Raw genomic sequence first — 18,030 nt, 5'->3', positions numbered from 1 at the left:
CTCTCTGATCCGGAGAACGTTGACACCGTCAGCAAGGAAGTTGTCCAAGCTATTTGCGAGAGGCAGCTGATCTACAGCTTTAACGACAATGTAAATAACGTTGACAACATTGCTCTGGTTGAGTGTCTAGCTATCTCCGGGAATGCAGGCCAAGTGTTTTCCAACATGCAGATAGATCCGATGCATCCCCTGATGTCACTCACCTGTCTGAGGCCGACATTGCAGCTAAGCAGAGATCAGACCAATGTCTAAGACATGTCATCTCCCAACTTTAGTGGGGAGACGCCACCACCTACCCTGCAGGAGGAACTCCCTGAACTTCCCCTTTTACTAAAAGAGATTAATCGCCTTGAGCTGGTGAATAATGTCCTATACAGAAGACGCCAAGAAGGTCCTAAGACATTCCATCAACTTGTCCTCCCTGTTGAGTTCCGAGGCACAGTTTTAACTAGTCTCCATGACCACATGGGACCATATGGGAGTTGATCGCACTCTAGACCTTGTCAGGAGCAGATTCTATTGGCCGAAGATGGCTATGGATGTGGAGAGGAAAGTGAAAACTTGTGGCAGGTGTGTCAGAAGGAAGATGCCGTCAGAGAAAGCTGCACCTCTCGCTAACATCACAACCACAAGGCCTCTTGAGCTTCTCTGCATAGATTTTCTTTCCCTCGAACCTGATAAGAGTGGTACCAAAGACATCCTGGTAATCACGAACCACTTCACAAAGTTCGCTGTTGCCATTCCAACACCTAACCAAAAAGCCTGTACCGTGGCAAAGTGCCTGTGGGAGAATTTCATGGTGTATTACGGCATGCCAGAAAAACTTCACAGCGACCAAGGGCCAGATTTTGAATCTCGGATGATAAAAGAACTCTGTCAGATAACCGGTATTCACAAAACCAGGACCACTCCATATCACCCCCGGAGTAATCCCGTGGAACGATTTAATCGTACCTTGCTTGCCATGTTGGGTACCCTCGAGAACCAAGAGAAGGCACACAGGCAGGATTTCGTCAGACCCCTTGTCCATGCCTATAACTGCACGAAAAACAACGTTATAGGTTTTACACCATACGAGCTAATGTTCGGGCGACAGGCTCGTTTACCAGTTGATTTGGCGTTTGGACTACCGTTGCGGGATGACCAACACTCATCGCACTGGGAGTATGACCGAAGATTGAAATCACGTCTGGAACAAAGCTACAAGTTAGCTACGACCAACGCTGCAAAGATCGCACTAAAGAACAAGAGGTGATTTGACAAACGTGTTTGTACCTCAGATTTGGAACCTGGAGACAGAGTCCTAGTCCGAAATGTACGTTTAAGGGGCAAACACAAGCTCTCAGACAAATGGGAGTCTAATATCCATGTTGTGGTGAGCAGAGCGGGTACCCTACCTGTCTACAAAGTCAGACCAGAGACCTCTGCCGGACCACTGAGGACATTACACAGAGATTTACTTCTTCCGTGTGGATTTTTACCCGTGGAAGGGGTCAGCGACCCTGTTAAGCCATCTGCGAAGCGAAGGGTAGTAACTCGGGCTAATTCCGTTGCAGATGCTGAATTCTCCGAGCAAGAAGACGAAGAGTACATCCCTGTCGTATGGTTCGATGACACTCCAGAACTACGTGTACTTCCGACTCACGGAAGTCCAGAACGTCTGCAAGATCTAACGTCAACTGAACAAGATGGGCAACAGATTGCACCTCCAGATATCTATCGCATTGAGAGCCCAGTAAGCACGCAGGTCTCAGATCACTTACCTGAAATGTCAAAACCACCGGAACCGTCTACTGATGTTCTAGTAGGTTCCTCGGAACCTGACAGAACTACCAATGATCATGAAACCACAGCGCACTTACCTGCTGAGAGAGTCACTCTCACTGATGCAGTACCTGAAAAAGAACACAGCAAAAATCACCGAGCTGACATTGACCAAACTGAAGAGGAATCCATTGTGGAAAAAGTAAACTTACCTGATCCTAATGACCCTGGTGTTGAACTTCCTTCCACGTCTCCCCAGAGGACAGGTAGAGAAGATGAAACTGAAAAAACTGGAGACGCGGAATGTGTGAATAAAGAATCTGGAATGGACAAATTGGAGCCAAATGAAGGAGGAAAGATAAACGTTACTGAAATCCCTATCAGGCGATCGGACAGAGAACGTCAACCACCAAAGAGACTTGAATATCCAGAACTCGGAAACCCCCTGGTCACAGTAGTGAAATCATTTTTTCATGGGCTGACCACTGTATTGTCTGATGCTTTACATGATTATCGAGTAGCCACAACAGCTTCTCCACCATGCCAACCTCAAATTCATTGTGTCTGATTATTTCCATGTACAGGGACGTACATGAGTTCAGCAGGGGAGACTGTAACCAAGGTTTAGGAGAAATCTATTTTTATTTAAAATAACATTCCATTAAAATGTGCTTAAATAATTATATCTGACATAAATTAATTGAGGAAAAACCATCAAATAAGTAATTTATTGATAAACTGTCAAATAAATAAGACTTCATTGATTAAAAACTGCTATTTAATGGAATTTCTGTCAAAATATGGTGTTACTACTTTTCCCATGATCCCTCGGGAGAACCCGACCAATTGGAAGGCTAAAACAGACCAAGGTCATGACACTTCTGATTCCTTACTTCCTGTGAGTGAAACAGCCTCGTGTCATCGCTAGGAACTGAAAACTAAAATCTTCCGCCATCCGCATGAGCTCTGGTATTGACACTCATTTGGCGCCGATGCTGGATCAATCTGAGAGACCCCATCTTGACGGTCAGGTTTTTTTTTTTTTTTGTATTGGACAGATCCGGATAAAGAACCTTGAACTTGCTCAGTTGAAGCATCCCTGCGAAGTCGCATCAGATCCTGGAACCTGAATCCTTAGAAGACTCCCAGCGGACGCTGGGTGGCGAGCCAGTGGAACCTCAGGACAGAAGAGGGTGTGGCACCCTTCCTTTTCCTCTGCCTGTGTGGTTGGACAATTGAACTGTTGCATTGGACACAAACCAGTGACAAGGGAAAAGAGAATAAAAAGGGCCCCAACAATTGAAGGGTATCAAAGTGGGTTTAATACTTTATTTTTCCTTGTTAATGTATGTTTTGCCAGCCAATTGTAATTTATTTTTGTTCAATGTTCGGATGATCGGGTTGCACTACTGTGTTCAGATTGTCAACTGTGTTTTGTTATAATTGTTGACTACACATAAAGAAAAGAACTTACCTTATGGCATTCATTCAGTTCACCTTGGCTCTCCTTACAAATTTGTTTCTTCTGAGACTGGTCCAGAATCGTCTTTTATTATTAAATATATGTTACTCGGTTATCACATAGTTAGTAAAGGGTTACATAAACTTTGGCGAGCCAGCCAGGAGAGCCATTAAATGAACTTCAGTATTGAATGTTTTCCCAAAATGGATTTTTTGTTCAAGAGTGGTGTAAAAGTCACCAATGCAGTTGTTGTCAGTGGGCTTACCCAGGTAGGAGAACAAGATGAAGAGGTCATAGATTTCCTTCAGAAATACGGATCTATCCATAGAACTATTCTAGTTGATGAAAAGATACCAGAACTTTACCAAAACCTGATCGTTGAGTATTCAAATGGCGCTGCGTTAGAGGCATTAAGTGTAATGCTACCTTATCGTTACGTCTTAAAGGACGATCCCTCTGTGGTTTACACCATTAGAGCTCTGAGCAGTGTGTACCAAACTAGTCAGTGGTATTATTACCAGAACTTACCTTTCTGATCTTAAAGCGTTAGCTAAACTTAGCGGCGCTGAATATGAACACATTCTTAAAGACGCAGTGGTTCAAATCAGTAGAGACATTGAAACTCTTGGTTCTACGGCCGAGACATTTTCTGATACCCAGACTGAAACTTCCATTGAATCTCAGGGGATAGTGGGTTCGACAGGGCAGAAACCCCCTTCTCTGCCCATAGGTGCCCTCGACCAAAGGGGTGACCTTACCTCACCTGATACCAATCCTGCTGTTAGATCCAAAGTGATCCCTTCGCTATCAGCAAAGGACATGAACCCGCCAGAAATTCAGAAGGTCGTAGTGGAACACATTGTGAGGAGTGAAGCAACCAACCCTCATTTCCAGTCCCAAGTCAGACTTCGCTCCTTTTCTGGAAAGAATCCAAGGCCCAACAATGAACCAGATTACAACACCTGGAGGTCACACATTGAACTGCTGTTGAGCGACCCTAACATGCTTCCTCTGCAGATTACCAGGAAGATAGTGGAGAGCTTGCTCCCACCTGCATCAGATGTGATCAAAGGACTGCAGCCAAACTCTCCCCCTCTGGCCTTCCTGCAATTACTTGACTCTGCTTTCAGTATCGTGGAAGATGGGGAAGAGTTATTTGCCCAATTTCTGAACACATTCCAAGACCCAGGGGAGGAGGCTTCTACTTATCTTCATCGGCTACAAGCAGCGTTAAACCTGGCAGTACAGAGAGGTGGAGTCACGCCAAAAGAAGTCGACAGACACCTCCTGAAGCAGTTTTGTAGAGGTTGCTGGGATAGCACCCTGCTGTCCACCATGCAGCTTGAACAAGTGAAAAGCAGACCCCCAGCATTTGGTGAGCTTTTGTTAATGCTTCGTACAGAGGAAGATCGGCGACGGACAAAAGCCAACCGCATGAAGGGACATATGAGCATTACGCGTCAGCGAATCCAAATTCAGGCTCACTGCGTGGATGCAGACCTCAACGAACATCCAGATAATTGCCCCAGTGCAATCCTGGATCTTGCCAAGCAAGTTGCCACATTACAGTGTCGCATGCCCGTCCCATTTACCGGTTCCGTTAGAACTTATGAGACGGTGCATCCATCAGGGTTCGAGTGGGGGTGTCGGCGAGTTTAATCGTACTAGACCCGGGTTTGGACCACCTAATTAGAATCGTGTCTTTTATTTTAAAGGTGAAATGACTTGCACGAATAGCAATCCCCAGAGTAGTCCACTTCTTTTAAACTCGTTACCTTTTGGTTAAGATACTAGAGAGAAGTCTGGAGGCAAGCCAAGCCTCTCAGCAATTGTTTGGGTTATCCGGATTAATTGCGCCTCTAACAGCTTATGTGGGAGGTTGGTAACTATAAAATGATTTATGCTAGTTGATCAGGCTATCATAAGTTTATCAATTTATTTATTAATCCAACCACTCCAGCTGGTAGAGACTTTTTCAACCTGCAATCAGAGCCAAAATAACCTCTAATATCCTGTTTTTATCGCCCTTAAGACAACTCGTTACTCGCAAGGAGGGGGGAGTTAAACTCCCCTTATCTTAAGGTTTCTTTATATTATTTTATTACAAACTGTAAAGTAAGTCCTGATAATTCAGAGACCTATGATCGACATGCTTACCTCTGTGCAATTATGGCCAGGGCCCCCAACCGTGAAGCTTTAGAGAAAACCTGAAAGAATCAGGATTATGTTTCTTTTTCAAAAAAGGTTTATTACAAAATCAAAAATACAAAAATGGGTAAATAAAAAACAACTGCTATCCCCCAAGGAGGAATTAGTTCAAAATGATTAAATAAGAGTTAGTTTACACTAGCTCCTGTCTTCTGAGAATCGCCCCAAAAACTCTCGTCTTGGAATCTCCCCAAAAACTCCCTCTGCCCGATCTGAGCTGCATCCTTTTATATCATTCCTGAGACTGCTCTAAACAATGTAAGAGTCACAAGTCATTCTCTCCTGAAAGTTTAGGTCAAGGGGTCATTTACCAAATACACTTTTTTAGCTCTACATAAGACATTTGGTATCATTTTCACTACATGCAGTATTCACATGAGGGCACAAAAGTTCATGTTGCACTCCTGGAATGGGAGCACAGGTCATAAATCTTCATGTTGGTAGCAAATTGTAGATCTTCCTTCAGCATTCCTGAGAACTTCTGGGTCCAGATGGACTGTCCTTACTCCATTCCAGTCCTTCTTTTCCCGCCAGAGGTGGAGTTAGGGGCGGGGCCATGGGTGGACCCATGGGTGGATCCAGAGAAGCCAGCCTGCCTTTTGACCCTTTGCCTAGTTCTGTCCTTGCCAGCAAGTCCTGAACTATTGTCCTCTTGACCCTTGTGTGACCCTTGTCTCTGACCACTGTTTCTAAGCCTTGACCGGCCAGGACTCGCAACACCAGGACTCGCTACATCCCCCACGGGGACGAACTTGGGCAAAGGACCATGAAAAGATAGAGCAGCAATGCAAGCCTTCATAAATCTAGCATCCATCTCACTCAGGAACGGCTAAACACTCAGACACCTAACTGTGGCCTCAAAATCAACCCTCATTCTCATCATAATGCCATCATCAGCTACGGGTAAGCACAAGGTCCCTTTGCGGGTTGTTACATAACCTTTAAACTGCCTCCTTCCATCTGTGGGATCTTCGCCCAAAAAGAATAAAGATAAATCCATTACTGGAGCCTCTCCACGCGGAAGCGATCCCATCATTTGCGGTGGGAAGCTGGCGCTGAAAACCAAAACATGATTTCTCGTATCTACCAAAGGTGCGGTCCCAAAAGAGTCACAGACTTCTGGGCCGAACCATCCAGTCTTTACAGACAAAATATTCATAAACTGAAAGCAATCTATAATCTTGCCTTGACAAACAAAGTAACACCCCTTCTGGGATTTAATCCCCCATCTAATTTCTCTCCCAGGTGCGATTTGGACAGGGGGAGGAATGCCTGCTGGCTCCCTACTTAGACAGACCATAGGGATTTCATTTATCACATCAGGACACGGGACACATGTCGAAGTTGCCGTCATTACTGATACAACCTCTTCAGCCACGTCAGATGAGGGCGCCGTTGTCAGCTCCTCGTCATGGGTCCCCTCAAGCAGGTCATTCACTCCAGGAGAGGACAACATTAGTACGTCGTCCTCCTGACCAGCCTCCCGCTTGAATCCCTTTTCCATTTGGTCTGGACGTACTGAATAAACCTGCAAGACACGCAGCGTTTATTCATCGTAGCATGCTCACACTGGAGCCCGATCGTCTTAGTCTGAGGCAATCCATCCCTCCTGCGATTCACAGTGCACAAATAGTATGTGCCATTCAGAGAGAAAACAGTTGGTGGACTTGCAGAGGGGATTAATCCCTGTGTGATATTCTGCAGGATCGAGTCCATCTGTAAGGTACATAAATATGTCCCACATGAGATATATAACTCATTCTATGAAGCAATAAGTAACTGCATTACTGCATAAACACTTCTTAATTATAGGAGAAAATAAATCAGCAGAAGCTGCAGGAAGAATCACACCACAATTCCTCTGCAGGCATAGTTTTACAACAATAATCCTCACAACAAGTCTACATCTATGGCAAGCCAAATGAGCATTTATTCTGATATCAGGATATCAGCCAGAATTGTCATGAACATGTAAGCCATTTCTGTCCACTAGTTAACTAGTTAGACATGTTTGTGTCAACTAGTTAAATATCGAGGGTGAAAATGTGCCCACTAGTTAACTAGTGACAGCAGAAATGCGCACTAGTTAACTAGTGAACACATTTAGGCTTCAGTAGTTAACTAGTTGACACAAAAACTGCTCACTAGTTAACTAGTAAAAGCAGAAATGCATAGCAGTCAGCTACTTGAAGGTATTTGTCTCACTAGTTAACTAGTGAGGGTCAAAATGTGCACACTAGTTAACTTGTGGTAGAGATAAATGCGCACTAGTTAACTAGTGAACATATTTTGGCTTCACTAGTTAACTAGTTGACACATAAATGGCTCACTAGTTAACTAGTAAAGACCAAAATGCATACCAGTCAGCTAGTTGAAGGTTTTTGTGTCTCACTAGTTAACTAGTGATGGCCAAAATGTGCACACTAGTTAACTTGTGGTAGACATAAATGTGCACTAGTTAACTAGTGAACACATTTTGGCTTCACTAGTTAACTAGTTGTCACATAAATGGCTCACTAGTTAACTAGTAAAGGCCAAAGTGCATACCAGTCAGCTAGTTGAAGGTTTTTTGTGTCTCACTAGTTAACTATTGATGGCCAAAATGTGCACACTAGTTAACTAGTGAAGGCTTAACTCCTAACTAGTTAACTAGTTGGAGTAGGTCAGTGCCACTAGTTAACTAGTGAACCATTAATGGCTCACTAGCTAGCTAGTTGATGGCAGCAGGCTCACTAGTTACCTAGTTGATGCATCCATTGTCCAAACTAGTTAACTAGTGAGGACATAAATGTATACTAGTAAACTAGTTCAAGTCTACATTCACACTAGCTAGCTAGTTGCGCAGAATTCTAATTAGGAGGCGGAGAATTTCTCAAATTAAGACTCTCTATTGGCTCCCTGTGTCAAAATAAAATATGACAACCAATCACAGTGCGGAATTTCGTAAAATCCCACCCCAAACATTTGCATGCGGCACACAAGTTAACATGCTGGCCAGAGGAACCTCAGCTAGTGAACTAGTAGTGGCTTCAGTGTGACACTTACATGTAAACTTGTGAAGGCAGAACTGCTCACTAGTTAACTAGAGAGGGTACAAATGTCCACTAGTTAACTAGTGAGGTGCAAAATAAGTGTCACTAGTTCACTAGTGGGCCCCAAATCGCCCACAAGTTAACTAGTAAGGTGCGGATATGCTCACTAGTTAACTAGTGAGGTGCAGATTTGCTCACTAGTTAACTAGTGCGCCCTAAAGCGCCCACTAGTTAACTAGTAAGGTGCAAAAAAGCATCACTAGTTAACTTGTAAAGTGCAGATATGCTCACTAGTTAACTAGTGGGCCCCAAAATGTCAACATGTTAACTAGTAGGGTGCGGATTTGCTCACTAGTTAACTAGTGAGGCACAGATATGCTCACTAGTTAACTAGTGATGTGCGGATTTGCTCACTAGTTAACTAGTGAGGTGCAGATTTGCTCACTAGTTAACTAGTGTGCCCTAAAGCACCCACTAGTTAACTAGTAAGGTGCAAAAAAGCATCACTAGTTAACTTGTAAAGTGCAGATATGCTCACTAGTTAACTAGTGGGCCCCAAAACGCCAACTAGTTAACTAGTAGGGTGCGGATTTGCTCACTAGTTAACTAGTGAGGCACAGATATGCTCACTAGTTAACTAGTGAAGTGCGGATTTGCTTACTAGCTAACTAGTGAGGCGCGGATTTGCTCACTAGTTAACTAGTGAAGTGCGGATTTGCTCACTAGTTAACTAGTGAGGTGCGGATTTGCTCACTAGTTAACTAGTGAGGTGCGGATTTGCTCACTAGTTAACTAGTGAGGTGCGGATTTGCTCACTAGTTAACTAGTGAGGTGCAGATATGCTCACTAGTTAACTAGTGAGGTGCAGATATGCTCACTAGTTAACTAGTGCGCACAAGACGCACACTAGTTGCTGTTTTTGGAGCAATCTAGTTTACTTGTTATGTAAAAATGTGTTCTTACTAGTTAACTAGTGACAAATTTACCTTCACTAGTTAACTAGTTGACATATTTGGCCTTTCTAGTTCACTTGTAATGGGACAGGAAGCACTCACTAGTTAACTAGTGAGCATATCTGCATTATAATTTTTTCTCACTAGCTTATAGAGGGCAAACTGAGCCTTACATGTTAAGTAGTGAACACAAAACACTGTCACTAGTTAACTAGCTGCAGAAAAATGCCCCTAAAACTAGTAAATTTGTGGAATTTGAATAAATACACACTTGGCTGGCATTCTGTGTAACATGTTAACTAGTTCGACCGCTGTACTGCTCACTAGTTAGCTAGTGAGCAAATCCGGCCTTTACATGCAAATGAAGAAATGCAGAACAGCTATGTGATTGGTCCATGTAGGACTGAGAAACAGAGAAAGTATGGCGGACTCTGTTCAGGCTGTTCTAAGAGAAAATTTGATAAACTAAGATCGTTTGAGCACATAAATATGTTTTGACGATATTTGTAGCGAGAAAGTTGTGGTGTATTGCTGTAATCTTTGTTCAGTTAACGTGTGCAGTCTTTAGTTTTCAGTTATTAGTCTGAAAAAGCCTGGAGGCGGAAGGCAGCGGCAGACAGCATGTCTGTTTCTGTTGACAGGAAAGTGCAGAAACTCCGCAGAAATCTCCGTCAGATATATTGTTTCACATTTGTACGGAAGCGACAAGTTTATAATAATAAAAAAGGCTCTATTTTACATACGTTGCTGTAAAGCCTCCAGCACTCATAGTGTTTTAAAGGTATAAATTTGCAAGGAGATGTAGCACCTAGTGCCGGTGGTCTAGTGACTAACGCGTTCGCCTGCAATGGTGAAGGTCGCGGGTTCGATACTGGATCATACACTTTAGTTGTGTACATTATTTCACTTCTTTTCTTTTGCATAATTTTTGTATTTATGTCAACAAGAAACAAAATACGTAACGGATTAGTGGGCAGAGTTACACACACACACACACACACACACACACACACACACACACACACACACACACACAACATGTTAACAAGTATTTTATGAGTATGAATCTGATTATTGCCGACAGTCGATATTTAAGCATGTGTGTCCCCCTTCCTCAATCCATCCTCGCAAAATAAAATCATCGGCACAGCACAGCAGGCTTTCTCTTGATCCAGAACTAGCACTTCGAAATTGATCATGTCCGCGGCCATCTGCTTCACAATCAGCTGCTCGCATCGCGGGAAACATTGAAAACAGCTTCATGAACTGAGACACAACAGGGTTAACATCGACAAAAAAATCCACAAATAAATCTAAATAATTAATGCCATTTCCGTCTTTTTCGTTGAAATATACAAATAGCAGATCATAAATCTAGAGCAGAAAAAGCTGCTGCAGGAAGCAGGGTTTGTAGTTATTCATGCACCAATTCATCAATGTGATTATTGATCAAGATCAGGTAAACTGATATTAATGTTGCAACATTTCATTTGATCATCTGAATGATACCACACAACTGAATGACCTGTTGAGTCTCTGCATATTCAGGTATTTACTACGGAAAACAAACAACAGCAGGCAGCAGCAGGACTCCCCATGTTATTTCTCGGGTCGCTGGCCCGCGGTCGTCGGGGCCGCTGCGGTCAGCTCTTAGCCGGGAAGCCCTCGTTCGGCTGCGTGGGCTGCTTCACCGTGGACCAGCTCCCAGCAGCCGCTGGTCGGGCAAAACGCTCTGGCTGCAGCTCCGATCAGACCCTACCAACACCTCGCCACAGACAGCACCGCATTAAAAGCCCACAATTACGACCCGCTCCCCAAAGTTACAGTTCTCAAGCACTGATGAACACATAAATAACCCACAACAGCTATGAAATGTGTGTTATTTACGGCAAAAAGGAGATATTTTTCAAGCCGACGTGCCAATGTTAACCGCAGTTGGCTTGGAAATGTGCTGATTTTATTATTTTTGTCAATTAAAATCCCCCTTGTTTGCTCTTACGTTTTACGAAAACGCAATATTAATTAAAGCACGCTTTAGTGATCAGCATGTAAAGCAAAGAAGAAATGTGAACATTTCAACCCATTTCGAACCAACCAGTAATATCATTTCTTAATACGGTGCAGCGGCAGCATTTAAAAACCAAAATATAGTTTTTACTCTCCAAAAAAAGGAGAAGACAGTCACGGTGCAGCAACCCATTTTAGTCCATTAATCTCCACAATAAATATCCAGACAAAGAATTTCTACGGCCTCGCTGTAAACTCCAATGTCACCCAGGACCAGTCTTAAAGAGACAACGCGCTTAAAGGGAAAGTGTGTAGATTTCTGGCAATAGGGGGTAGTAAATACCAAAGTCACTGCAAACAAGCTGTATTTTTTGTTCAAGTGAGGACCTTACTAACTAATGCTCATAAAGCCAACAAAACTCTCTGGACTCTAGCTGTAACTCTCAAATTAGGATATGAGATTAATGACTCAGGTTCACGCTCCAATACATTAATTGTTTGAGAAATGCATCTTTTTATGTTGAGTGCCATCCGCCAAATAACACACGAGAAAAGGAAGAAGAAGAGTGTTGTTGCACAGTTTTCAAAGGAGTCAAAAACCACCAGCAAAACCATAAATACAGCTAAATAAACATAGAATCCAACATGGCGTCCTCCAGAGAGTCGGACCCTCGCCTGTGTATTTTATTACTATGAAGGGTACATGAACTGATTAGGAACACAATGTAATAGGGTCAAAGGTCAAGGTTGTGTGAGGTCATATATATATCAAAAATTGCCTGAACGGGTTGAATGATTTTGACCAAATCAGAGGTGATAGCTCCCTATCAAAGGTAGATAAACTGATCAGGTCACAACCTCATAGGGTCAAAGGTAAAGGTCGTGTGAGGCCGTATATATGAAAAATTGGTTTTTGTGTGCAATATCTTCTGAACAGGTTGAAATACTTTGACCAAATCGCAGGTGAGAACTCCCTATCTAAGGTAAATAAACTCATGAGGTACAAAACCTCATAGGGTCAAAGGTCAAGGTTGTGTGAGGCCGTATATATGAAAATTTGGCTTTTGTGTGCAATATCTCCTGAACGGGTTGAAGGATTTTGACAAAATCAGAGGTCATAACTCCCTATCAAAGGTAAATAAACTCATCACATACACAAGTTCATAGGGTCAGAGGTCAGTGTCATGAGAGATAATATATATGACCAGTCAGGCATATCCCGCGACGCTCTGCATCGATTTCCAGGGCTTTCTTGTTTCTACAGAGTTTATGTAGGGTGCTGCTGGTTTGGGGTGTTATGTCAGCAGGCAGAGTTTAGGAGTCTGACAGCTGTGGGGAAGAAACTGTTTCGGGACCTGGTAATCTTAGTCCATAGGCTCCTGTAGCGCTTCCCAGAGGGCAGGAGGGTGAAGAGTCCATTCGATGGGTGACTGGAGTCTGATGGTTTTCCCTGCCCTTTTCAGACACCAAGAAAAAAGGAGAGTAACTTTATTTTGTTTGTGTGATTTTATTTTGTTGTGTGACTACTGGTTGCAGTTCCCTGTTCAATTGATTGCTGTTCCCTGTTAAATTTAAAAAAGAAAAAAGTCTAAAGTTTTGTTTTGACTGGAGAGAACTAAAAAAGGTTACACTGTCTTCTGGTACTAGCTCAAAATAACAAGTGGTGCTTGCTGCAGAACCACAAAGGCGGAGCTGCACCAGAAGGTGGAGCTGCACCAGAGTCAGCGCCGCCCATTCCAGAATCAGCCCCGCCCATTCCATTAGAGTCAGTCTAATTCCTTCCAGTTGTCAGACTTGATAGCATTCTGGAACCAAAGAGGGTGTTGTAGCTAAAAAATGCGAGATTGAGGACGGAGTTGAGAAGTTAATTGAACAGTTTTTGTAAAGGTTCCATATAATTAAAAATCTAACTTTTGGAACTTTTAATCATGTTATATTGTCATTTCCTCATAAGAAACACGCCAAAGCCATTTTTAGCCTCATTCATGCATTTTCCTCCCATCTCAGCTTCAATTTGGTCTCCTCCCCCGAAGCGGGTCTGGTCTTGGTTCTCAAATCTGGATATTCTGTGAATTTTCTGACAAATTATTTCTGAAATGACTTCTACTGAGACACCGCCAATAAACCATACATCCCATCTCAGAGACACACTGGGCAGCACAATTACATGTAACGCCACTTGATTTATAACAGATGTGGTGGTGTAGTGGTTATGGAGTCAGGTTGACATGCTGTTTCGCCTCCCAGTAGTGTAAGTTTTAGGTAGTTTACAACCTCTTTTCTTCATTTCTAGCTACACTTGCCAGTACTATGTTTACAACAATTTACTGGTATACCGTTTAACATATAATGTGTTTATTTATTTATTTATTCGTTTATTTAGCCAGTGTGAGTCCATTTGTGAGCAGAGTTTCAACTAAAATGCTGTTTAGGAACGACCAAATTCAAAGAACTTTTAGCGACATAAATATTTTGCTGAAAAGAAACATTACAACTAAAATATAAACAAATTGAATGTGGCTAAATAGACTGCTGATGACCCCACCGAGAATCGAACCAGCATCAGCTGAGGGGAAAGCAAAAACCAACTCAGACGATTTTACCACTAGACTACCAGAGGCCATTCAATAGACTGAAGTGCTGTTGTAAACCACTTTTATTAGACCAGCTGTAGGCAGATATTCGCTAAAAGAAACCTTTTCATTTCGAGATATATTCAGTCTTTGTCATGTAGCAAGTTATATTTATCTTGTTTAATTGGAGTATAGAACATAGCATTAACGACTGTAAACTAGTAACAGCCGTAATTCATGTGGGTCAGGTCAGTTTGCGATAAAGTTGAAAACAAAAACGGAAGTCAGTGGGCTAGGCTGAGTTTGCGTGAATGGGCGGGGTGCAGCTCCGCCTTTGTGGTTTTGCAGCCAGCACCCTCTCCAAAATAACCACAGTTTTTTCCCTCAGTGTCATTTGATCTATTTCTTGGGAAGATGGATGGATGGATGGATGGATATATATATATATATATATATATATATATATATATATATATCAATAATTATTTTTAATATAGCCTTTTTCAATACCAAACTTTCAATACCAAACAAAAATGAACTACAATAAAATTACTGGCACACTAAATTCCAATTCTCCTCAATGGGACTTGAACTCGCCAACTGATCTCCCTTACACGACACCAAACGAGGTGCTTTACTTGATTTGGGAGGGGGGAATAAAAGCAGTAAAACAATAAAACTTTGAACATTACAACACAAAGAGAAAATAAATAATGTTACAGCAATTGCGGAATGCCATCTGCGGGATTCGAACCCGCCGCAACGACCAACCAGTAGGTGTCAAACCATGACTAATGAGTGCAAGCCTTGGCGCTCAGGGACACCCATCAGATTGTGAGGCCACAGCACATACGTTTTAGACTGGGTGGGATTCTTATACCCAACAGGAGTCTTCTGCCCGCCTTCTCATTAGAATATGCATAATTTGTGTTTCAGGCACTAGTTAACTAGTGAGCTGCTGCACTCCCACACATGTAAACTGGTGAAATTTCAATTGTTCCACTAGTTAACTAGTGGACAAAAATGGTCAGCTTGTATGTGTTTTTAGATGCAACTAGTTAACTAGTGAGCAAATCCGCACCTCACTAGTTAACTAGTGAGGTGCAGATATGCTCACTAGTTAACTAGTGAGGTACTAGTGAGGTGCAGATATGCTCACTAGTTAACTAGTGAGCATATCTGCACCTCACTAGTTAACTAGTGAGCATATCTGCACCTCACTAGTTAACTAGTGAGCAAATCCGCACCTCACTAGTTAACTAGTGAGCAAATCCGCGCCTCACTAGTTAACTAGTGAGCAAATCCGCACCTCACTAGTTAACTAGTGAGCATATCTGCGCCTCACTAGTTAACTAGTAAGCAAATCCGCACGTCACTAGTTAACTAGTGAGCATATCTGCGCCTCACTAGTTAACTAGTGAGCAAATCCGCACCCTACTAGTTAACTAGTTGGCGTTTTGGGGCCCACTAGTTAACTAGTGAGCAAATCTGCACCTCACTAGTTAACTAGTGAGCATATCCACACCTTACTAGTTAACTTGTGGGCGTTTTGGGGCCCACTAGTGAACTAGTGACACTTATTTTGCACCTCACTAGTTAACTAGTGGACATTTGTACCCTCTCTAGTTAACTAGTGAGCAGTTCCGCCTTCACAAGTTTACATGTAAGTGTCACACTGAAGCCACTACTAGTTTACTAGCTGAGGTTCCTCTGGCCAGCATGTTAACTTGTGTGCCGCATGCAAATGTTTGGGGTGGGATTTTGCAAAATTCCGCACTGTGATTGGTTGTCATATTTTATTTTAACATAGTGAGCCAATAGAAAGCCTCAATTTGAGAAATTCTCTGCCTCCTAATTAGAATTCTGTGCAACTAGCTAGCTAGTGTGAATGTAGGCTTGAACTAGTTTACTAGTATACATTTATGTCCTCACTAGTTAACTAGTTTGGACAATGGATGCATCAACTAGGTAACTAGTGAGCCTGCTACAATCAACTAGCTAGCTAGTGAGTCATTAATGGTTCACTAGTTAACTAGTGGCACTGCCCTACTCCAACTACTTAACTAGTTAGGAGTTTTGCCTTCACTAGTGAACATGTGGACACTTTGAACTGTCACTAGTTAACTAGTGAGACACAAAAACCTTCAACTAGCTGACTGGTATGCATTTTAGCCCTTACTAGTTAACTAGTGAGCCATTTTTGTGTCACCTAGTTAACTAGGAAGCCAAAATGTGTTCACTAGTCAACTAGTGGGCATTTCTTCTGTCACTAGTTAACTGGTGTGCACATTTTGGCCATCACTAGTTAACTAGTGAGACACAAAAACCTTCAACTAGCTGACTGGTATGCATTTTGGCCTTTACTAGTTAACTAGTGAGCCATTTTGTGTCACCTAGTTAACTAGTGAAGCCAAAATGTGTTCACTAGTTAACTAGTGAACATTTCCGTCTCCCACTAGTTAACTGGTGGGCTCATTTTGACCCTGACTAGTTAACTAGTGAGACACAAATACCTTCAACTAGCTGACTGGTATGCATTTTGGCCTTTACTAGTTAACTAATGAGCCATTTTTGTGTCAACTAGTTAACTAGTGAAGGTCAAAATGTGTTCACTAGTTAACTAGCGTGTACAGTTTGACCCTCACTAGTTAACTAGTTGACCTGTTGACAAGATATCAGAATTAATGCTCAAGCGGCTGGCCAAATTGGGCAAAGTTAACAAGTGGGATTTTTACATTCAGTAGTCAGCTAGTACGAGTTTTTGTACCTTACTAGTTGACTAGTAAAAACTAAATGTGTTTTAACTAGTTAACTAGTGGACATTGATCTGTCCACTAGTTAACTAGTGAACACACTGAGCAATACTAGTTAACTAGTAAGATATGAAACATTTTAACTAGTTAACTAGAGAGAATTTAGGCCTTACTAGTTAACTAGTTGACATTTAGGCTGTCACTATTTAACTAGTTGACACAAACATGGCTAACTAGTTAACTAGTGGACAGAAATGGCTTACATGTTCATGACAATTCTGGCTGATATCCTGATATCAGAATAAATGCTCATTTGGCTTGCCATATACACCAGTTATGAAATGTCTACAACATCCTAAAGATAAACTGGATAAAATAATTATAAAATCCTGACATACCTCAAGATTCAGAGCGTCAAGCAGTTCAGATTCAGGGTGAGTTTGATGAGCCATTTGTTCACTTCAAGTTGCAGACTGACAGTTAAGGAGCAAGTGACATGCTGTGCAGAGAGGCCTGCACTTAAACAGGAGCACCAAGGGTGGGGGCTAGTGCTCCCCCTGTCTTGACACCTCTCTTCCCATCTTATCTGGATGCACCAGGTCAGGTTTTCTTTCTCCTAACAGCCTTCTTCCTGTCAACTGCCACTTGTTGTTTTTACAGGCCAAAATCATACCGATTATTAAAATAATCACTCCACACATCAATCCGAGAGCGCACAGAGGCCAAAAGAGAGCATCCCAGACTGGCCTAATGATGTGCTCTCTCACTCCTTTTACCAAAGTTTCCATTGAATCAGAAGTTCCTTGAATTACATTATTAGAAACCTACACTACACTGTCACTCACAATCTCCCCCACACCGCGAACTATTAAACTCACATGACGTAATGTGCCATTTATGCCATACGCAAAATAATCAAACCAGTCGGCTTTTTGCTGATCCAACGATCTTCGAAATGGTGAGCAAAAACCACTTCTCAGGTCCCAATTTGGGAAATTCCTGAAGTTAGGAAACTCTTTGGGTGCATCAGGGTCAATTGTGAATCTTTCAGGCTGAGGATTTTTCCCTATTCTAGGTTCATTAAAACACACATGATGGTCTATGCCCAGCCCGTTAAGGTAATTAAAATTAACCAGACTAAACGCTCCCCACTTAGTTGTCCCTGGGGCTGTGAATCCAGGGGGCACTAAGTCTCCAACCTTATCATTCATAATTATTATACGATCTAAAAGACCATTTCCGGTCTTTGTATCATTTACTTCCCAAGTATTTGTTTTA

Source organism: Nothobranchius furzeri, chromosome 18 (genome assembly GCF_043380555.1).
Source record: "Nothobranchius furzeri strain GRZ-AD chromosome 18, NfurGRZ-RIMD1, whole genome shotgun sequence".
Classification (NCBI taxonomy): Eukaryota; Metazoa; Chordata; class Actinopteri; order Cyprinodontiformes; family Nothobranchiidae; genus Nothobranchius; species Nothobranchius furzeri.
Note: the sequence above shows the minus strand (reverse complement) of the source record.